A 23,937-nucleotide genomic window follows, 5' to 3' on the forward strand; every position below is an offset into this window, starting at 1 on the left:
AAAAGTAAAAGCGAAACTGGAATGCATGGCGTTGATTGACCACCTTGGGCCTTGCTAGGCCACAGTGTATATGTTTTATCTACTTTGCCGCCCGACCTCCGGGTTGTGGGCTGAATGGCCGTGTACCAGTTCCGCAATAAACATATTTAAAAAAAAAAAAAAATGAATTGGCCTGGAAAGAGTTTTTAGAGTCTGGAGCTTGCTGGCGCGTACCTGGTTGGAGACGTTCTGAGGATGTGGTGCAGTTTATTCTTCACTTGATGGATAGAGGTCTATCTCGTGTGACGATTGCAGGTAAATTGGCTGGTGTTGCGTTCATGGGCAAATTGCTGTGGGGCTATCCTCCTTCTGCGGGGGAGGTTGGTAAACGTATGTTGGAAGGTTGGTCCAGGGAGCGGGGAAGGGAGCGGTTGGTTCGTCAACCTTTGTCTTGGCAGACTTTGGCCCGAGTTTTGCAGGTTTTGCCTTCTGTTTGTTTGGATGAGCTTGAGGTTTGTCTTTTTTCAACCCTCATGGTGTGGATGTTCTTCGGTGCTTTTAGAGTGTCGGAATTGTTAGGTTCTAAAGTTACTGCTGGGGTGGGGTGGGGGGATGTTCAATTTTCCAAGGGAGGGTTACACATTTGGTGCGAAAACTGATCAGAGAAGCACAGGGAAGGGTATTTGGCTGGAGGCATCTTCTCCTTCTGAGACGTGCCCTTTGAGGTGGGCTAGGAGTTGGAGGGCTTGTTCGGGGGCGGTTGAGGATGCCCCTGTTTTTCAACATTTGGATGGTTCCAGGGTGACTGAATATCAACTACGCATGGTTTTGCGAAAAGCTCTGCGTTTTCTTGGTTTGGATGAAAGTCATTATGGTACTCATTCCTTCCGCATTGGGGCGGCAATGGAAGCGCACAATAGGGGTTGGTCGCAACAGGATATTATGTCTTTAGGGCGATGGTCTTCCAACTGTTTTCAGGGCTATGTGCGGACGGATCCTAGTGCTGCGCCTGCGTCTACTAAGTTTCCTTAACGTCTGATGCTGCTTTTCTTTTTTCAGGTTCTGTGGCCGGCCCCCGTTCTTCTGTTATGACGATCTGGATTGTGGGGCATTCCTTCATAAGGCGTGCGGAAGCTCAAGCTCAGAGTTATTTTGGTCTTACGCTTGGGTTCAATCATCGGTTGTTTAATGTTGTTTGGAAGGGAAAGGGGGGTATGATTTGGAGGGAACCTATTCCTGCTTTGAATTCCTGGTTGGTAGGTGGTATTTGTCCGGATGTCTTGCTTCTACACCTTGGTGAAAACGATCTCTGTGGGGTAAAAGGGGTGGTTCTTTTGCGAACTATGAAAAAAGATCTTTCCCTCATACAACAACAGTGGTCTGGTTGTCATGTTTTGTGGACCGAATTGGTCCCCCGTAGGTCTTGGTGGGGTGCGATTAAGCCTAGGGCAGTGGACAAAGCGCGGAGAAAATTAAATTTGGAGGTCTCCCGTTTTTGCAGAGATTTAGGTTTCGGGCGGGTGTCTCATAGAGACATTCGTTATGACACTTTGGAGTTTTTTCGCAGCGATGGAGTTCATCTGTCTCGACTTGGGATGGATTTATATTTGTTAGAATTGAGAGAGGTACTTTCCAGGTGTTTAAAAATTCAGAATTTTATTGGTTGAAGTTAGGCGGTCATTAGTTGTGTTGTTTTTGGGGGGCAGAAAGAGAGTGGTGTAATTCTTCCTCCCCCCTCTTTTCTGGGTGGCGGAAATTGGGGGTTATTTGCCAGCAGGGACATGAAGGTTGTTGGGTTCTGTTAAAATGGGGCTATGGCTGGAGAAGTTTTAAGAGATGTTTCGTGGGGTGGTTACACTGTTTTGGTTAACGTAAGTTGTTGGTGGACAATTTGGGAATGTGATGTTATGCTTTGGGTTGGGATAATGTAAATGATTATGCAGGTTTTATATTGTTGAATTGTAATTATGTTGTGCAGGGTGGGGGCGGGGTTTGTGACGTATTAGGGGCGGGCCTGACGTTTGGGGTTTTAAGGTGATAGTTTAATTAGTGAGGTTTAGTTTTGTAAGGCGTTTGCCAGGGTTGTACTGTTGTGAATATGCACCGGTTTCAATAAAGCGGCCTTTTTCACACACTCAATTTGGTTTGGTGTCGGCTCACCCCCCCCACCCCTCCCTCCCAAACAGGCAGGGTTGCCTTCTTAGCTAGAACTGGAAGTGCAGCATGGTTAAGAGATGCACGAGGTCGGTGGCTGTACAGCTGGAATGGAATCTCCTCTGTGCTCTTCAGTGAATTTAAGGGGCACCCATGTCGCCCATGATCAGAGCTAAGACCGATACAGCAGTGCAAACCTGCCTGCCCAGTTCACATTTCTTGTGTATCTCTAAAGAAATGGCGGTCACTCCGACATTATGGAACCTGGACGTATCATACATGCTCAAGCAGTGGAAAAGAGGTTGGATTGTGTTCTTCTGTGTCAATGTTAACTCCGCCAACAAGGGAGAAAAAGTGCCATTTGTAATGGAGATTTTGTTGACGCATTAAATAAATGGCACATTTTACATTGTGACAAATTCAAGAGCCGTCTGAGAACAGTCATCGCTGGGGCCCATACAGCAGAATCTAGGTTAGTCCACGTGGAAACCTAGAAACATGAGATGTGATGGCAGGTGACGAAATACTGAATATCCAGCATTATCCAAGAGATGCAATGCAGCTGAGATACCACCAACTGACACCCACAGCCCACACAGATTCCAAAGAGCACTAGCAGAAAAGCCAGGTAGGAAATAGACATTAAAAAAAAAAGGAGGAAATGAGAGATCCAGGTGCTGGGTGGGCTACATCTGAGGATTTTTCACTCCCATGCCTCTCACCCACAGCTCTGCAAATCCACTTGCCACAATGTCTCTTCTCGTTAACTCTCATCCGCTTACTGTTCCCCTATCACTCAGCCTTTCTTCTGCACAACCAGCAGCTATAAATCCCACACAATAGCAAAGCTGATTGGGGCAAGGTAGCAGCCATCCCTCTGGCAATCCTTTGGATTCAGCTGCATCTTTCTCTGCCAAAAAGATTGGTAGGGAACACAGCAAGTGCCGCCACACCAGCACCGCATGTACTCTTGGCCCAACGCTCAAACTTGTATGTGGAGCTTACAAGATAGGCCATCGCTGTATGGATGATGCACAATGGTTGACCTTGTTGTCTGCTCATCAATAATGCCAAATGTTCAAGTGCAGTGCAAGGGCCGTCGTGCAGCCAAGAACATTGAGCAGAGCACTGCAATGCGTGCTAAATGCAAGACTGGGAGTGAACACAGGAGTAAGCTAAATCTCCTCTTCGAGAGTAGGGTGAGAAGAGTTGGGCTGGAAGGGTTGTGAGGGATCTAGTCTCCATAACAGTGAGTGAGCAAGAGATGCAGAGACTCTGCCTCTTGGCAAGGTGTACTGCCTTCTAGTGTCCACTGGCCTGCCTCCTATCACCCTCATGTCTCCCATGCACACAAGGGGGTCATTTCAGGCTTGGGAGGGCTCATCACTGGCACACTGTTGGTGATGATCCTTGGCATACTGTTGGTACTAATGGAATGAAAGGGGCCCACCCTACAAATGAGAACAGTGGATGATATCCTTGGAATAGGTTGTGCCAACACAAGATTGGTGGCCATGTTATTATTAAAAATTATAAGATAGTATTTTTCTAGACATACTGTTAATCTAATGAATGTTACATGCTTTTATATAGAGAATTTTCAGCTGATTCAAACAAAAGGAAAAGCTTTTATTTGCTTGCAAAGTGTGTGTATTTCCAGAAACTTTCAAGCTGATGTTTGTTTGTGGACAAAATAGCAGCCGTTCCAAAACATATTCTAAAGTTGTTACTGGAGTGATAATTATTGCGGAGTTTAGTTTATTATTTGGTGATGGTTTTTCTTGGTGCATGGGGTCCTTTCCTCAATGGCCATTCCAAGACTGCGGACTGCATTTCATATACATTGATAAAGCTTCATTTTCATATACATTGATAAAGCTTCATATGATAATATAGTCATTATCCCAGGGTTGGGCCTATAAGACTGATAGTGATAGCTCTGCTTTGTAAGCTTGGAAAATCTGTTGACATCAGCGGTCTATGGCCTGAGATTCTAAAATCTGAGTTACTTAATTTTTCTAATCGATCACGTATTTTCAAACATACAACAAGCTTAAAAATCTACATGTAGAGGTAAAATGGCAAAATGAAAGGATGTATAATGTACAAATTAGGATTCTATGTACATTTAGCAAAATATTACAACATTTAGAAGTTATGAACTGCTTCACTACCATGCCCAGTTGCAATCATGTTTTCAATGTATTCTTGGGGAAGGCGACGCCATTCTTCCTAAACCTACCTCATTTTCCTAGGGAGGCTCAGGGTTGCTGAGCGCACCATGAAAGAACTAGACTACCACATATGTGAGCATCTTTCAGAATATTTTTATCCATTGGGAAACTGTTTGTTCAATCTCAGACAGGTATTTAGGTACCACCACTTTCAAACTTCACCAGGTGCCTCTTCAAGCAGCCATTAATGCCGCATCAATTTAAAAGTTCAACCAGTGGCGCAGCTAGGGATTAGGCCGCCTATGGCGACCCCTGGGTTTCCCGCCCGCAGCGGCCTGATCTATGAGCAGGGGGTGGGGGTTTTTGAGGGGGTGCTGGCGATTCTTGCAACCGCATCGGTCACAGGAAAGAGCGGGGGGGGGATGGCCGCCACCCCCAAAACTAATGCTGCCTGAAGCAGTCCACCCCCACCATCCCCCCAGCCCACCCTAGCTACGCCACTGAGTTTAACATATGGTGCAAGGCATGCCTTTAAAAGGACTTCATCAAATGACACAAAAACCTTCAGGCCTCAAAAAAGAATAAAAATGTTATTAGACCTGCAGCTAATCTAACTGTAATGTACTTGATCTGAAAACAGGTGTCGAATTGTGTTATCCTAGGCAAATAGTTTATTTTATGGAGCCACTTTTTCTCCATGATTACACATGAGAGCGCCTTCAAATATGCGAGTTCAGCCTATCTGCAGTACAAAAAAAATCTTTGATTTAATAGACTAAACGCAAGTATCATACTAATCTGGCCCTCATATAATCTACACATTATTATTTTGTTTTTGTTTTAAATAGCGCAAACTCGACCCAAAGGTATCAAAGCGCTGTACATGAGCACTAATTGCGTTACAGACTGACACATTCATTTTGTTAGGCTCAGAAAGATTACATGATTTGCCCAGAATCACAGGATGTTGAGCAGCCCTGCTGAAACTCGAACCCAGTTCCCCAGCTTCCAAGGTCGGACGCTTTAGCTGTAGTCCACATCCACATGACCCCTGACTTGTATTTTAGTTAACAGATAGCATTGTCATGAGGACGGGGGCAGGAATAGTTCTCTGTTCATGTTTAAAAATTGACCTTTAATAGATGTATTACTAAAGCATGGGGTGGTAGTACACTGTCCTATACAGACCACACATTTCCCATTGAAATGGCCACAAACTTTTCCATTAACATGAAGTTTTACTGATGAAACTATATAGCACATAAACATTTTTGCTGGTACCCAATTTCCCGACATTGTTAATCATTTTTGCATCACCAAGTAATTGTTTCAGATTAATTTTCATCCTATAGAAATCTTTTCAACACACAGAATTACAAAAATGTGCTCTGATAAATATATTTAGAAATGTCTGTGCTAGAAAAAGCCTTACATCCTTTTATTTCACACCCATTGCACAGCAGGATTGTCAATTTCCCAGACCAAGAAAGAAAAGTAAATGTAAGAAGACAAACTGACTTTTGACCTCTGTCTCTGAATGCAGAGCAAATGTGACAAGATAAAAACAAGATTTAAAGGCATCTTTATTGCCCATTCACTTGTGGTTACACAGAACACCTGTTATTTGTTAGTTCGCCAGATCAGGCCTGTAGGCCCTAAAAATAGTTCACCCTGCCTGCCTCACCACAAGAAACCTTCAAAGAGAATCTAACTCTGATGGCTTCTTGATAAATTTGCACTATATAAGACGTACATTAGGGAAGGTTTAAGGCATGTGCAAGTAGACAATTGCACAGCCCCCCCCCCCTTCCAAGGGGCCCCTGGAGAGTGCAAACTCTCTCCAGCTCACTTTAGGGTACATCGGACACAGCATGGGGATGACTAACTAGTCAACAAATTAAGGGCACTTGATTTGAGCGAGACAGACCCCTCGCGCCCTCATCACCTTTGCAGGAGGGCGGCGTGATGGACCGCATAAGTGAGGGCTACATTCTGGCCTCTACCCCTTAGCATTCCACAACCACAACATATTTGAGCAGTGAACCCTACAGCATTTCTGCACTCTACCCAGACTGACAGTCAATAGCGAAGGGGGGGTGCTAGAGGGAGTTGGAATATTAAACTTCAACCATAAGGGAATGACGACAATGTGACAACATTCTTATACAGAATATGTATTGCATATTTGATGTCTTGAATTTAACCGTGTAAACCCCAATAAAATCTGGTTTAAAAAATAAATACAATTATATGCAGACATTCTGCTACAGCCCCGTAGGCTGAAAGACTTTTGGGACCCCTGCAGGAATACATTGCCAATATAGCATCTGTATGACTCGTTTTCCTCAGGTAGTGGACTATCCCATGCTCTTGATAGAAATGGGATAGTGAAAATGTTACTTCTGTTCAGTGGTTAATTTGAGCTGGTGATTTCCGGTGCTCAGCACCAGCACTTAATTGGTATCCAATGCTCGGCACCGGTACTGAATTGTCAACACTGCACTTATGACAGTATGCCACATGGTGGCGCTTCTAATCTAATTTAGAGATGATCAGAACAGCGGTTGGTTATGAATATACATTAAAAATTACTGCCTTTCCAGCCATTCCTTTAGCTTTGGGGACCTCAAATAATCGTAACTGTCACACATGCAAGTAAGAAAGATGCCTAATAGTTGTTTTGGCAGCAATGATAGGGGTGATGGGTGGTGCAAGCTGCAGTGGCCTCTTGGTAAGCGCCTTGGCACTTATTTGAAAAATTAAGCACTGCTACTGTGGACTTTGCTTGACTGCAGTTCATACTAAGAGGACGTCAACTGCCAATACTGTGACATGCTAAATTGTTAGTTGGGGTGCCATATGTATATTATTATAACCATCATAGGTTTAGGAACATGCTCAAAACTTTCCTATTTCCCTAACCTCACCGGGGATGAATTGGACCACTGCAGCGCTGGGATGCCTCCGGGTAACCATGCGCTATACAAATGAGTAGTCATTCATTCATTCAAGTTCTTATCTGATATAGCACTGCCTCATGCCGATGTACACTGACTTAAGTTTATATTGGTGAAATGAAAAATTCAATAAATACGATGTAATAAAAAAGTGTCTTCTACTTATATATCAGAGTAACATCTTGCCTTGCACACTTATGTGATGTGCTTGCAGTACAGTCTTTGTACTCAACACCAAGGAGTGAGATCTATTGACGCTCATGTAATTTCATATATTATCCCTGACAGGACCCTTCCATTCACCGTAATGTGTGTTAAGAATGTGGTACCTACTGAAAACCATGGTTTTGTTGTACCATGTCATTACAACCCACTTTCCTGGATGAATGTACACAACCCGCTATACTGAATGACATATTTAAACAGGACATCTGTTAGTTGAGGGCCTCCAATTCTGTGCATCCCCGTTATTCTTCCAAGTGTTATTTTTCTGTATGTTAAGAGTTTACAAACTAACAATCACAGAGGCATGGGCCTTGCTATTTAAGACCTCCAGCAAAGTTACTGCCCAGTTGACTGCTGTTAACAGGCAAAAAGTAAGCCATCCAAGTCCCACTGATGAGGTGTCTGAGGAGGGTGTTCTTGGCTAAGGCAAGCTGTGTACTCGATCTTCATCCTTAGCAGTCTAGCATAAAGTTCTCTCCCTCTGAGCTCTGAATTCATACACCTGCGCGAGTGTGCAAGGTTATGGACCAGAGACATCTTCTAGCCAGAGACACTAGTTCAGTCAGTCAATTCCAAGACCAGCCTGTCTCTCACATCAGACACTGCATTCGAGAGGACCAGAAGGGCCACAGGGGATAAACAGTCAACCAAGCTGACAGGTAAAGGATATCAGCGCTGAGTAGGGACCCTTGCACCAACAATCCTAACTCCTGTGGTCTCTCTTGCATACTGCCTTGCCTTGTCTTAGGCAGAAAGACCAAGGTCTCACTGAACCCTTATGCGCAAGAGACACTTGGCAGATACCGATTGCCGGACATGGCATAAAGGTAGTAACAGAGTGCTCAGAGATGTCCTGATGTTCTGTACACTGTGTAGCTACCTTTAGTCAGGTGAAGTTGATTTACTCATCTAGAGGAGCCAATGTAGTACTACTTCAACACTAACATTTTGACATGCAACTTGTGAAACATGCATTAGGTCCCATTTGTATACGTGCCCAAACGTGGGGGGGTGATACAGGGGGTATTAGAATGCCATCCCAGACACAAGAAAAGATATTAATTCAATACTGTTTGACTATACTGGATGTTACCTGGGAGAACTATGAAACAGACCCCAATTAATTTATCTATGATCCGAGGGAAACACTCTCGAATTATATATTGAGATCTGTCAGCTTCCAGTCAATGAATATAATTGTATTCCACTTTGAACATCAGTAATTAGCACAGCAAGCCAACACAAATTTCGGACACAGTCGCTTCTTCAGGGCTGATTTTATACAATTGTATTAACATGCCTCTTTGGTTAGGATTTCTTTACAAGTTGTGAATTTTTGACTGATGCATTATGTAACAGAACATCAGCTTTTAGTTGATTCAACATATGTTTGGAGGTATTTTCATAAAGTTGTTTTATTTTAGTTAACAGCCCTGAAGAAGTGACTGTGTTGCAAAACTAGTGTTGGCTTGCTGTGCTAATTATTGATGTTCACAGTGGAATAAAATAATTTTTATTGCCAGGAAGCAAACTTCTAAGAGTTTGTATCTAACATTATATAAATATCATTTTCATATGGACTTACTACAAGTTGAGGAACTGGTGATCTAAGTTTGTAGCTGCGGGAACATGAATTCTGGCAGCAGAAAGTAGACAAAAGCAAGGGAACTAACGTTTATTTCAAACTGTGAGCCAAGAACAGAGCTGCATTCCGGGAACTGCAAAGAGCAATGCTTACTGCTGCCTATTCAATCTCAGAGTGGGATGGGGTGAGTGTGCCGGGAGTGGGTAGGTGTTGTTGCTTGCTGCAAGTAAGTGCCAAATCAGGCAGGTACAATCATGAACTACAGTGTTATTCAAAAATTACAGGTAACCACTATTACACTTAACTGCAGAAATACCACAAAGCCAGAGGAAGCGTGCATAGCTCAAATTAGCTCCCTACTGAACCAGCCATACGCTGGACCAGAAGAGGAAGCCAGAACACAAAGACAGCAGTCATCCCTTTACAGAATGAAAACAAGAAGGGTCACAGAGACCAACAACAGTTAATACTAGTAGCCTGCTGAGCACATCCAGTAATTATAAAGTTTAACTGATGCATTTTGATAGTCAAAGACCCTTGGAATTGCCTTGCCCAGTGTTTTCCAAGCGTTTTAGATCCACAACCCAATTAAGAACAACAAACTTTCGTGATTCAACTGACTTTAACAGACAGGAGGCAGGGAAACTCAAATGTAACTAAAGCATAGTTTGATAGCGCATAGTCATTTAAAAAAGCCATCTTTTCCATTCCAATGGCCACCAAATTTGCACGATAACCACAATGGGTATGGCAGCTACAGGTAGAATACACAAACCAGCAATCCTACCCTGAGACAAACATCCAAAGGTCCCACTGGGACAGTCACAGAATTCATGTGCAAGTGGTAATGGGACAGAAGGTCATCCTGATGGAAGAGGAAGCCTCACAGACAAAATTGTGTCATGCTTCATCATCGGCAACCTCTCCCCACCATGGTAGAACAGTGCCACCAGGGCAGACTCTACCTTCTGTTGGACTCGGCACAGGAGGGAGTTCTTCGATGAACACATTCGTCAAAAGGTACACAGTCCCTGTTCACCTGCAAAACAGCTCTCTGCCACTGGTTAGAGAGTACCATTTTATTACTTTTAAGCATTTACTTTCTATTGCATATCTTTGTGAAACAAATATATATATTGATTGCTTGTCAAAGCCTGATCTATTGGGTTTTTTTTTTACCAATGCTTCTTTATTTATGTTTTTATTGCAGGAGTCAGGAAATCCAGCTAGATCTGCTACTATGCCAGACCTGGCAATGAGTTACAGCAATAAGACGCTATTGCTATAGTTTAGCAACAATCGTACTACAAATCACAAAGGAATTGGACACATTGTTGTCCCGTTAGTGTTACACTGTGTGAAAGTAATACTTTCCAATTTATTTAAGTGACAGTACTAGCCGCGAGCGCTATATTACAAAAATCGGATTGGGTCTCAACTCGAGAGCTGTAAGAGGGTCTTGTTTTTACAAGCATTCACCCTTTACCTTTTCTATTAATTCATGGTAAATACACCATTTCGAAAAGCAATACCTTTTTGCTGGACGTTGGGTACTGATCGAGAACATTTATGTTGTACTGACTGCATTGAAGGTAACCTGCTCACAGTCCCCTGTGAGTGAGCCATGACTGACTGTTCAACTCCAAGCCCCACTGGAGAGTCGAGAAAGTCAAACAGGCTCCTCTAATCACTGCAATTCTAGAAAACAAAGGCAAAAGCAGGAGAGAGAACAGCGTTGTCTTAAAGAGGCAAGTGCTCTTTGCAAATCGATTAATTTGGGAGAGAAGTCTCAAACTCCAGGTCACATTTTACTTTCAGTGGGCTGCAACAAATAAAACAAGTGTTTTTTGTTCCAGAAACAACCCTGCTTCCTGATAGAGCCAAAGCACATTTAGTGGAAAGGTGAAAGGACAAGTCTGACCCTTCCTCCACTGGGAGACCAGCCAGTCTACGTGCGCACTGGGCTTGCAGCCAGCCCCCCGTTGGCCATGTTGAGCAGTCCCAAGCCTTCTTCGCAGACTCAACTGCGATCAAAGGAGGGCCGCGGGTGCGTTGATGCAAGAGTTCCTGTGCAGGGCAAAGTTCAGAACCACTGTTGACAACCAACCAACGTAGGTCAGCACCTGATTCATAAGAACGTCTTTCACGGCATTAATTTAATCACAACACGTTTTTCAGTGAAGGTATGACGTATTTAACCCTTAAGCTTCACCCTAAACCCACGCAATGTGTTTTGAGTTGCTAAACACAAACATGCCGGGCAAGTCAGTAATAAAAAAAAGATTATTAAGCCTACTACTTCACTTATATAGTGCACGCTGCCATAGGTCTGATCTTCAGTGCACGTCAGGTGTTAATATTAACCAGACTCGATGGTACAATCTCAGAATGAAGAAAGGATGAGTGGGCCTGACTGGATTAGAATTTGTGACATTGAGGATACACAGAGAGCTGTACAATCGATGCTTTAGTCCGCTGAGCTATCTCATTGGTGAATGTTAGCCAATTAAAATCTGAAAATACAAAGGCATTTCTAAATATAACTTGTATTAATAGAGGAGGGAAGGAGGAGCAAGCCCGTCTCTAGCCGACTATATTCGGGACCATGAAGAAGAATGGGTGGGTCATAACCAAGGATCTACGGTGAGAAGTTGTGACTTAGGTTGTGACATCTGCATGACTTGTATGCTCCTGTGGTTGCCCGATACGAACAGTCTGAAGAAATAAGGGCACAACCCAATTCCGTATATTCTAATCTGCTTGAATTGGGTAGGCTCCCAGATATGTCCAACTCTAGTGGGTAGTAATAATGTTGTTACATCAGATGCACTTTGTCAGTGTATCAGCAACTGCCACCTCCACAAAGACAAACACCAAGGTGCAGCTATGAACCCCACTATGATCAATAATAGACAACAAGGTGGTCTACAGCTACCTGCCGGACAGTGCCAACTTTTCAAAAAAGTAACGTCAGGAGCTATACTATGGTCCGTGCTTCCTTGGCACAGTCGCAAGTGAGAAGCAAGGCAGAGTGAGAACCAGCTCACCAAATTTTCTGTCTGCTCTAGCAAAACTTTATGAATCAATTCCACACATTAAGGCACCTCAATATATTCTTGTTAATCTAAACAGATTACAAAGTAAAACTGGTATATAGTTGCTAATCTAGACAACTGCCTGTCCCTGAACTTTCTCGACCCAATTTACAGGAAACATAGGTACTGTTTACTAGTCGCAATTTGTGAACACTACTTATGTGACCTGTAAATTTGTTTAACCCAACAATGTACTAATAAATCTGTTCTTAAAATTTCCTAATCAAAGTCACAATCTGACTTTAATCCTGAATATTAATGGAGTAGGTCACAAACTGCATCTTGCTCTGAAACACTCACAAAGGGGAAGGCAACCCAAGAGTACCCCCTCCCTTTTGCAAATGTGGTGCCATCCCAACTCAGGGGTCGGTAACTTTTAGATGTTTTGGAACTGGATTATGGCTGCAAAACATTGACACACAGGATACTGAAGCAGCATTTGGAAGGGATGCCCAAAACTTGCCCATCCCAAATACCAATTTGGTGTCCATTCATAACCACATTTAGCGAATCAGAAAACATTTTCCGAATTGCTACACGTGTTTAGTACATAAGTAAAAGGGTTCTAACATTTGATTTACAGATTCAGAGATTTCCAAATGCTAAAACCCATCGCACATCTGGCCCTAAATTCTCCCTCTTAAAATAACCTTCACACTAAACTGAAACAAGATTAGCTCTTTGAACTTCCCGACAACACTACTCCACAAATATTGCTAACAAAGTCAAAGTGCTGGGCGACAGTCTATGGAATGATCACCTGTCCTGAGTAACCAGGGTTTTGTTCTCTTATTCGGTTCCGGTGTCGATTAAAAAAAACCCTAATTCACGTACCAAGGCTCGATAGGCGGTATATCTTGGTTCTCCGCCTGGTTGTTAGCAATATGACAGCATCATCATAGGGTTTGATTGTATGCTTCCTCCACCCGGAGGTAAACCACTGGTTAGTACAGTAGTGAGTCAGTGATCAAAACCAGTGTTTGATCATTTTAATTGGTGCTGGAAGGAAAGTCTGGTTAAAAAGATTAGGCGTGCGTAGGAAGCTTGATTATGGGGCTTTTGCACTGAGTTATGTCCATAAAAAGGTCGACATGTTTCAGCCACAAGTTGCCCACATGGGTCAAGTTGGCTTTCTTCAGGACCTAGTATCTCTATTGTGAAAAGAAAAAAGGTGAAGTGACCTTGAGTTTCAGGTCGGATTCATAGAATGTTTTTTCAAGAATTAGGAAAAGGCCTTAAACTACCTTTTTAAGGGATCCGTGATCACCTCTTCGGGCGTACTGAGAGTTACTGGACCTGCTCCTTGGCAGTTTATTGTGCTGTCTCTGCCTCTCAGTCCCCAAAGGCAATAGTTTACACAGGTGAGACCTATTTACTTTGCAATGCTTGTTTAGTTGGAACTTATAATTTTTAGAAAAACGCATGACGCGAATTCGTAGAAAAGTCTAAACTGCTGGATGGTCACTGAATCACAACACCTTTTAAAAAAGAAAAAAGTAATTCCTTTTATATATTTGCACAGCATTTATTAACCCTCAAATGGGTAGAGAACACTAACTAAATCGATGCATTTTACTCCAGGCAAGTTGTGACTTCTGACCGGTTTGGAAGCACCTAGCACTTTTCAAGCACAGATGCTCTTTGCATACCCAGGGTAATCGGCAAACTTTGTCATTGTTTTAAAACAATAGTGAATTGTAAAACACGTTGGCTTGCACAGTTGGAACTCCCATAATGGGGGTTTTGGCCAGGGATGTTATGAATCACCTGTGGCCTCTACCCTCACCTGTAATGACACTGCAGCAGCAGAAGAAGCTTTAAGTGTCTCCCAGAAGGCAAGAAAATGTTTGTCTGGCTCCTCACGAGCTGTACTTGGCCCAGGCTTTCACTGGGACTGGCACCCACACATCTGCAGCCCTGGCTTTGGCACACGACGGGTGTTATGCACCTGCTCAGCACCACTACACTCTACTCTACTGTACAACATGGCTAAAAGACATTAGCAAAACAAATAGCTCTTGCATAGGCAAAGCTTACTGACTTTAACAATGGCTATTGCTTTTTGCCTTTCAGCAGTGCTGGAGGAAAAAATAAAACGTTCCGGTGTCATCTCTAATACTGATGTTAGAAATTTAGGAGACTGAAAAGACCCTGCATTGATTCCACGAGGCAAGGCAATCGCTACAAAAGGCACAGTACATGCACACCACATATCAACACACGGCTATTGTGCGTTGGGAAGCACTGGATTTAATCCTATGCCAGGATGCAACATAGCTTTTTGTATAGTTAACATTTAATTTAGTATTAATACAGTGCCTTTTAAAATGGTGAATCCACAGAAGAAGACTGCCCATAGATTGTGTTCCTAAAGGTATCTACAGAGTTAGGGGGAGATGCGTTGCCAATGAGGGCACCTCATAAAAAGTTGCATTCTTCAGGACCAAAGGGGAGGTTATTACCTAGAGGTCCACTTCCCGGCACCTAGTGTCAGAAAAATGGACCTGCTACTAATGTGTGAAGGGGCTGTGAATTACAAGTACCCCTCTTGGTGTAGTAACCTAATGAGTGACTCTGTAGAAAAAGGAAACAAAAAAGAAAAGAAGCATACACACCAAAGTGTGAGTATGAATACAACAGGTACACTGTACCATACATGCAGCGCCATACCTATTGCGGACGTGGTTCGGTCTATCCATGGACATGCAAACCAAAGAAAAGACTATTTTTTTACTTTACCCGCTTTACCCTATAATCACGTGGTAACATGTTTATTTGCCGCCAGTTTGCGGATTGGTTTAAATTCTATAACCAATGTTCTTATTGGTAATTGAAAGGCCAATAGGAGGCATGGCATCGAGGACCAATGGTGCACTCGGGACAGCGTGATCCAAAACTGAATCAACCATTCGGGAATCAGGCTTCAAAAATTGGCTTTGAGGCACTTAAAACTAACGTATATGATCGCAGTGACTGAAATGTTGCTTGAAAGCACTTCAGCTAGAAAATACCACAAAAAGCAGCCTTCCTATTGGCCCTTCAATCACCAATGAGAACAGTGGTTCTAGAATTGAAACCAATCAGCAAACTAGCGGCACATAACATTTCTAAACATTGATAAAGGTATCACGCCGAAACGCGTCTGGAAGAATTGTTTGCCAAATAACCCTGTTACCCCGTGAGTGCTTCACACTTGTTTGACTGAGCGGTTTTATTAAACGCACGTTCCTGCCCTCGCGAACGTTAGCACACGAATATATATATATATATATATATGAAAAGAAAGTTCCTCCTCAGCTTGCTCTGCGCTCGCAGACACCGCCTCCACGCCAGCAAAGAATAAGGACCGGACCAGCAGAGTCAGCAAGATGGTATTTATTTAAAACAAAAACAGAACCAGCGACGCGTTTCGGGCCAAAAGCCCTTGGTCACGCTGCAACATGTTTAGAATCATTATGCTATTTTATAAGTTTATGCAGTGATGTTGACGCCGCCCCCTGGTGGCGTCCACCATAATCACATGACATATAATAAACAGTGAAAACACACTATCGCTGATATACTTGTCCATTTGCTGGCATGTGTACAGAAAGTTGTTACTGGTTAAATCCAGGAATTAATCCAATTCAGTCAGATAATAAAAATTGTAGATATATATATATATATTCGCTTGGATAGGCCTGGCCTAGTCTAGCTGGTCGCACCTCCTCTCTGGGAGGGCTGGGGGGCTCGCAGGTTAAGAGTTTGATCTACATCTCACTCCCACAAAGGACTCTACCTAATCTGCAACTCTCTCAGAAAAAGTGAGGGCTGTTATGAAATGCTGGAGAGGATTAAAGGATTAATCCTGAAGAATTTATGTTCATGTATTACAGGAGTACTGTTAAAGCATGTCACGAGGAGTATTTGACCCAACTCAATAGGCATGTGCTTGTAAGCTGTATGTTGTTCGTATGCATTACAAAGAAAGACGTGGTGTGTTTGTCAGGCAGTTATTACTGGGTTATGGCTGTTACTTGAGTAATCGTGGCCAAGTCTCTTGCCTAGTTTCTCTTAGCTGCCAAAAGTGGAATCCCTTTTAAAGCAGTGGGCTATTCAGCACAAAAAGGATTGAGATATAACGCAAATCACCCTGACATGGCACGCGCACCCCTCTTCATGTTGAAATCCCCTGGGAGTGCGTGCATGAATATTTTTGCCCAATTTCATTTTCTCTATGGGCACACGTCTTTTCCCTGTGCCGGTAAGCAGCATGCATGCCATGCCACCAGTCTGCATGTTTCGATATGAAGACATCTGCTCTGACGTCAGCGTGTGCCCACCTTGACCTTTGCTCCTTCCTGTCCAGCACACAGGTAGGCACTCACTGACGCAGGCGGGCACTGACGTGTGCAAGCCTCAACATGGAGCATGATCTGTGTAGGAGCCTGATAACAGGCTAGGGTGCAAGTCAACAGCACATGAACTCTACCACGTGACTAGTGTACAGACATCAATCCATATGTCGCCGCCCCCTGCTGCTCCATATGAATTTCAGTACAAGAAAGTATTGGAGCGCCATGTACAGAAGCAGCAGCACTGTTATGCAGAGTAGGAAGATAAACTGATGCGCTGGGTCATCCATCTTTCGTTCAAATGCTCTGCTGCTAGTAAGTATATGTTGCTTTCTCCATTACTGCACAAGGTTATCAGGCGCTAGTCGGTGCAGCGGAAGGAACACGCTGCAGCAAGTCACAGGGCCGTCACGTGCCATACCTATGGAATGCGGTTTCATCATCACTGTATTTACCTGCGATATAGAAGGCTTTAGTTATCTGCCACAAGCAAATACAATGATCAGTTAAGGGGTGGCATAAAAAGCTTGCAAGGAGCGCGCTTATTTAAATAACTAGTTGCAATCATTTTCCGCTGCCTTTACTCTGTTAACTATAAAGGGTTGACTCAGGATTAAAGTAAAAAGACACAAAGGCCATGTTAACAAGCATTTACAATGCAACGGTTTCGCCTTTGGAAAAGTTAGAGCGATTGGCATTGTAAATGACAACATTTGTATTTATGTGTTGGTTTTGAAAACCCAGAGCCACACACACACACACACACAGAGCCTCACACACACACACACACACACACATACCCAGAGCCACACACACACACCCAGAGCCACACACACACACACACACACCCAGAGCCACACACACCCAGAGCCACACACACACTCACCCAGAGCCACACACACACACACTCTCAAAACCACCACAACTCAACATTTGTAAAAATATAAATTAGGCCGAATTCACACAAAAAAATTCAATGTCAAAATGTTAAAAGTGGTGCAACATGTGATGGCCAGTGCCATTAGCTTATTTATAGTGACATTGCGCATGCTCCTGGAGTTTTGGAAAGTGCAGCTTCCACCAGGTGGCACCTACTCAACAGTTCGCCCGCTACATCCTGTAAAGAAATTAAAATAGACCCAAGGAATTATATGGCAAATAAAATGGCTTCTACCATTCCTTCAAAGAGGACATCAATCTAAATAAACATATGATTTACTTCAATTACCTCTTCCAAACAGAAAACGCCAATTTTACACTAAAACTACTCTTTGTAAACACATCAGAGGAAGTCGCACAATAGTGCATAAGTAAATAGACAACCAACACAAGCACAAGTCAAAATAAGGTTATTTTAGGTTGCTAGAACCTTGCACTCCCTGCATCTGCTGTGTTTGTAAAACACACCTGCGTTTGCATATTCAAAAATAAAAAAAAAAGAAAGAAAAAGATCAAAGCGGAAGGCTTCTTAGATCTCCCCTGCTGAATAAAAAGACACCCGATCCAAAATGCCCATTATCATTCTGTATGTGATAATTAGGCCAACATACAGAATGATAATGGGCCTGATAGCAGTCTGTGCCAGGTCAGGGAGGGACTGCTGGAGGCCACAGATCACAGCAGGGGTGTGAGCTGGCTGCAGTGAGAGTTTCAGGCTGGGCTCAAAATACCACACTTAAGTAACCCACCCGCTGCGAAACACACTCAACAAGCAGTTCCACACCACCCCTACTCGAAGGGCAGATTATGGCCCCACAAACATCCCTCGGGGAAGGCCCCGCCCCCATGAGCAAATCGGCAATGGCAAGCAAGGTCGACAGCAAAGTGTCAATACTCAGGAGAGCAAGCGATTGGTGAACGTGGGATGGGCAAATAATGCATCAAACCGGGCAGTCATGTTTCAGCACAGAGAGGAGTCTTTTTCTGGTGGGCCTTACGTCATACAAATAAAGCCGTATTTTAGTGGTTCACTTGGCAAGCTCCCTGAAGACCTAGGTCGCGGCAGCCACTCACGGGATCCAGACAGGTTCAAATCAAGGACCCAGGCCGAGGATGAAACGGAGGTGCACAGCGCCGCTCGTGTCCACGATCACACAGGCAGGCGCCCCGGGGTGGGGAGGCGCTGTTCACAAAGAAGCTTGCACAGCGCAGGGCGGCCTCTCTCTCTGCCGCTGGGCCTACTTAGGTTGCAGACTTACGCGTATGTCACGGATCATGTCAGCATTTATTATGCAGCATTTTCAAGAATAAAACTAGGCGGGTGGGAGGGACAGAAAGTACTTTCCTGGAGCTGGTCCTATAAATCTCTCTGACAAAGGTGCCTTCTGGAGAAAGATAACCCCTGCCCGCATCAGTAGGGCAAGCAGCGTCGCCTTTATCGTTACACTGATCAACAGACCCCCTCACGAAACTGACAGGATGTTGCAACATGGATTCTGAAAACAATCAGTACTTCAGTTGAGCCCTTTCTATCTTTTTTTAATCTAGAAAAAGCCATGAAACTCAAATCATGCGCGCTAACTTCTAACTTGTAGGATATTGAAACATGGATTCTGAAAAACTCACCCGAGGACGATTTCTGGACGATTTCTTCCGGCAGGCGGCGGTCGGGGAAAATGAGTAAACGCCTACCTCCGAATGATGCAGAGAAAAGGGGCGGGACTTAAAAAAGACCCAGAAACGCCCCCGAATCGCGTCGGGACGGGGAAAAGAGTAACAGACACCCATCTCTTCCAATGGCTAGCCTCCATTTAAGGAGCTAGCCAATGGAAGACAGAGGCGGGACAAAGCCCCATACTGTAGATCAACAGATTTCGCCTGCGCGAACGCTGCTGCACAGCGGGCGCCAGGCGAAACATAAAAATTAATACAGTGTAGTCTTCACTCAGTTCCAGGACAGAGGCTGAAACATTAGGCACACTAAAAGGGGTTTGTGGCAGCTGTTGGGGGACAGAGGGACATGTTTGCACACAGCCTTTTGTCTGGAGATACTGCGGCCTCTGTCACAAAAAGGCTGGTTGCATGGGTGGGTGCTGGCAATATCCAACCATAGCCAGAGAAATGGGCGTAACTTCTGGTGGAACTGACATTTGAGCAGACAGGTTAAGGAGCTTGCTGTCGCCCTGGAGTTTTTAAATTGCTCCAGAGGACAGTCTGCCTTTTTCTCCAAAGAGGCAAGCAACATCAAAAGGCATATCATTAGGAAAGACTGGACATGTCCACTAAGATCATCGACTTCATCCAGACATGTCTCCAGAGTGTCACACTGGTACCAACTGGCCGACCAAGCCAATCTGTAGTGTCCAACCCACAATGACTTGGGAATTTTCCTGCGTTGCAGCCATCCTGAATGTCTTAAGAGTGGGGTGCAAGTCATCAGGCACAGCAGATAGAATTTGAGCATCAGAATCCAAAAGGGCGCGAGGATAGTGGCCCATTAGGCATGTGGTGTTGATGGCGCACAATGCCAGGCTGGTGGGGGCATGTGTCTTGCAAAAGTTTCAAGAAGCTTGAATTCTCTATCTGCTGGGTTGGTCGGGAAGGCATCTGGGTGGACCTTGCTCATGGATGCCTGCACAACTAAAGTCTCTAGAGTCGGATGTTGCGTTAGGAAGGCTGGATCACCCAGGACAAATCAGTGGCGCTTTTCCAGCTGCCTAATTGCCAGTGGTCCAGAACATGGCTTTGCCCATGTCCCAAGAAGGGTGCCTGGGAGGGCTTCATTGAACGGTAGGAGGGCCTCTGTATAAGTTTATTCAGGTTAGAACACTTTGGTGAGAATTTTGAATTTCACCTCCATTGTGGCCAAATGGAGGTCAAGCACCTCAGTCACCCTCCACATCACAACTGAAGGAGGCACCTTCTTCAGTAGCCATCCCAGGTGGACAGTCCAGTCCAGTGTCTGGATAGGTATTCAGTCCACTGGTATCTACCAGCTTTTCATACCAGTTATTCTCAGTATAGGGTGTAGCCAATTCATCCCATTCATCATAATGGTTGCTATCAGAATCTGTAGCAAAATGACTGTAGATTCTGGGCCCTTCCTTGCGGCAAGGACATATCAATCTCTCATGAATTGCTAGAAGGCCACAGCCCAGTGGGATCATGGCGCGACCTCTGTTGAAGTCAAAGTTGAGTCAACTTTGAGTCAGAACTATTAGTTGCGCTTCGTCATGGGCATTGATGCTCCAGGATCTGGCATGGGTTGTGGCACAAAGACAGACGTCAGCACTAAAGCTAGTGCAGAGCCCGAAACAGGTTCAGAGGTCCCAGCTTGCAGAGGGCAGACCCGCCAGTGGAGTTCCAAGTAGAGTTCCTCATTCCTTGGGGTCCAGAGGGACATGAGATGGAACCAGCCGCATGCTCAAGAGAGGCAGCATAGCTTCACAGAACTCATGGATTTGCTGCAGCATTGCTAAAAGAAGAGGAGCTTCAGGCTGCCCTGGAACTAGAGTCAGAATCGGCTCTAAGGACATACAATTGGGGGCGCAAAACCGAGAGTTATGTTTACGCCCTCACCCCTCAGGAAGCTAGGTGGGCGGAAGGGGCAGATCCCAGCTTGGACTACTTGTGCTTCTTGTTTACTTACCCAAGGTTTTTACTGCAATGAAAATCTATTGCTCAAACAACTTTGGGTGAGAGAAAAGGACATTCTCTTAGACTGATCACGACTTGGTGTCTTCTGGTTTTTCATGAAGTATAGCTTTGCCTCCCAGTCCCTAATTGCCTTCAGATTCATAGAGTAGCAACAGCTACAGGTTTTAGAGTCTTGTTCCAATCCCAGGCACCAAAGACACATTTGATGGGGGGAATCTGTCAGACATCTGCTTGAAACAAACCCCACAAGGTTTGAATCCAGTGGTTTTACAGTGAGGCATTTCATTTGCACACTGACTATTAGTTACATTTTGAGAAAACATACTTGTGAAGAGACTAGGAGTATTTATGGATCCACGTCGTCTGGTGGTGCAGAAAGGAACTGGCTTTGGTGCACAAGAATGGTGCTTCTATGCAGCTCCGCACGTCAATCAAGGATTGAAGGAAGGTGGCACAAAGCTGCACAATGCCACCTACTGACATGCAGGGGTACTGTTAAAGATTTTTTGGATCCAGTCTGAAACCTGGGGTATATTCAAAACGTGAGGAACCTGCAGTAAGAAGTATCCATCAGAAATACTGCCTTTTCCCTAATCACCTGCATTTCATATGCATGTTAATGTCTTTCTCCCTTGAGTGACAGATCTAGCAGCACAGGGTGTAACATTCAGTTCAGGTGGAGCTGCACAGGGGTCATGCCCCCAATCAGGGACTCTGCTTTAACCGAGATTTAACAGCAGCCAACTAAGAACATTAAACTTGCAGGCTATTACCAGGGTCAATGGAGTTTTACGGAAGTTGAGCAGCAAATTATGCAGCTGAGTTGACTAAGTGATGCTGCATAATGTGGCCCTTGTTTATAATATTACTTCATTATTTGTCATTTTTATGCATGTAATACTGTATGGGCAAATATTTCACCTCTTCAGGACACGTTTAACAACCAAATACAGCAATAAGCAACTGAAAGAAGACCAGTTAACCTTTGCAAAAGGTCTTCCACTGCATGGGAATAGGTTGCCATGTTTTAATTCACTTATGATCAACCAGAGCTATAATGTTTTTGCATTAAAATCTGCAGATTATGCATGAGATGATGGATTATGTGTCAAATGCATCAAATCCATAATTATTCGAAAAAAGGTGCGGTATCGCATAATTCCAGTGCGCTGGTCACTGCTCTACGGTAAGATGTGGATTCCAGCTCAAAGCCAGGCCGAAGTAGAATGGCCTCTTATTGATAAAGGATAGGTGGCAGCCAGAGAGTCACTTGTTTATGTGAGGTTGGTGACACAAATCTGTAGCCCTCCTGGGAGAACCCATGATAATCTACCCATAACACAGGCCACAGATGAGACCGAGGGCAAAGTTAGTCCTGCACTGGGATCGGGCAATCAAACGTTAGAAGCTGCCTTATCTTTCTGATGCCTAAATCTCTGGAGATGAGACAAGGCTGGTGATCTACATCACCTGAAACTCCGAGACAGTCAAATGAGATGCCTCAATCTGGTCAGATGTGTTAAGATTTTAGCTCAGATACTCATAATATGAAGCTTATGTTTCATATTTGACTGCACTCTGTCCACTTTTCAGCCGAGTATTTTTTGAGGGAATGAGGTTCCAAACTCCTTTTATGTCAAGCTTCGAGTACTTCTTCCGTGGCCAATCACGGCGAGGACTGCTCTCCTGGTTTTCAGAGGACCCAGTAAACACACCTCTATCAAAAGAGTCACTCTAGACCGGGCTATGAGACTACCTAGTTAAGGGAGCACACAAAGTGCTCCTCAACCCAGACCAAAGTACGGTTCTCCAGGGGTGAGAGGGAAGAAAGCACCTTGGAGGTCGCAGCCCACCATGTGAAACACGCCGGCAACAAACAGTGAAAATGTCCATGTTAGGGAAATGAAACGTCGCGAGGTGGCACTTGTGACATGTATTTTGCTTGGACAGTTACCCTCCGACCTGCACATTAAGCGAGCCTATCTCGTGACGTTACACACACACACACACACACACACACACACACACACACACACACACACATATTAGGTCCTAGGCATTAGAGAAAAGAGCACGAATAATCAGCGAATTATAAACATCCTTCCTGGCTTCTGTGCACCAGTCAATCTTTTCCAAAATAGAGTACCAGGTTCCCTGTATTTGTTGAAAAACAAGAGTCACCGGAAAAACCGATCACACGTGACGAATGTGCCTCACCCATTTACACAGAAAGAGAAAAAAATATGAAAAACAATGTGAATGAATGGTGGGGGGATGAAGGGCGCGCAAAAATCGTGCAAAACAAAGCTGTAAAAAGAATAACTGCTGCAAAGAGTGTGACAATCCTATGCACTGCTTTTATCAGCGAATTGCCCTTGGCATTGTCCCATAATAAACATGCCACGTCCAAATGAGGCCATCCACTGTCTGCACACAGTACCCACCTCCGTGTAGGCACGAAGAGGGCACCTTTAAATACGAACCGAGCCAGAAGCAGTGCTTTTTTTTTTTAGTAAATAATCATTGACTTTAGTAGTTCAGATTATTTAAAGTGGTAGAGCCATAGTGACTACAAGCAAGCAGTATGTGACTTAGGTGAAGTGTTTTGGTATTTTTTTTATTTGTATTTAGTCATTTGAAAAGGGTCCACGCGATTTGCATCATGAAGGATAACAACGTTCTAGTATGTAAAAAAAATCGCAGCATACAATATTAAAAAAGAAAATCAGTATTATTTTTGGGCCAGGAGCTGTGGCTGCGTTCTCTTGCTGACGGGACTGCCAAACAGGCAGTGTCTTGCGTCACTTCTTAGCCTCCCTATGTCCAGGTCTTCTGGAT

General features: G+C 44.1%; 1 protein-coding gene across 3 annotated transcripts in view; it reads right to left on the reverse strand.

The window, feature by feature from the left end:
• The window catches only part of PC (pyruvate carboxylase), a 2,151,284-nt gene that overhangs the window by 1,685,478 nt on the left and 441,869 nt on the right, over positions 1 to 23,937 (reverse strand). The window lies entirely within an intron of this gene.

Source organism: Lissotriton helveticus, chromosome 9 (assembly GCF_964261635.1).
Source record: "Lissotriton helveticus chromosome 9, aLisHel1.1, whole genome shotgun sequence".
In the NCBI taxonomy this organism is placed as follows: Eukaryota; Metazoa; Chordata; class Amphibia; order Caudata; family Salamandridae; genus Lissotriton; species Lissotriton helveticus.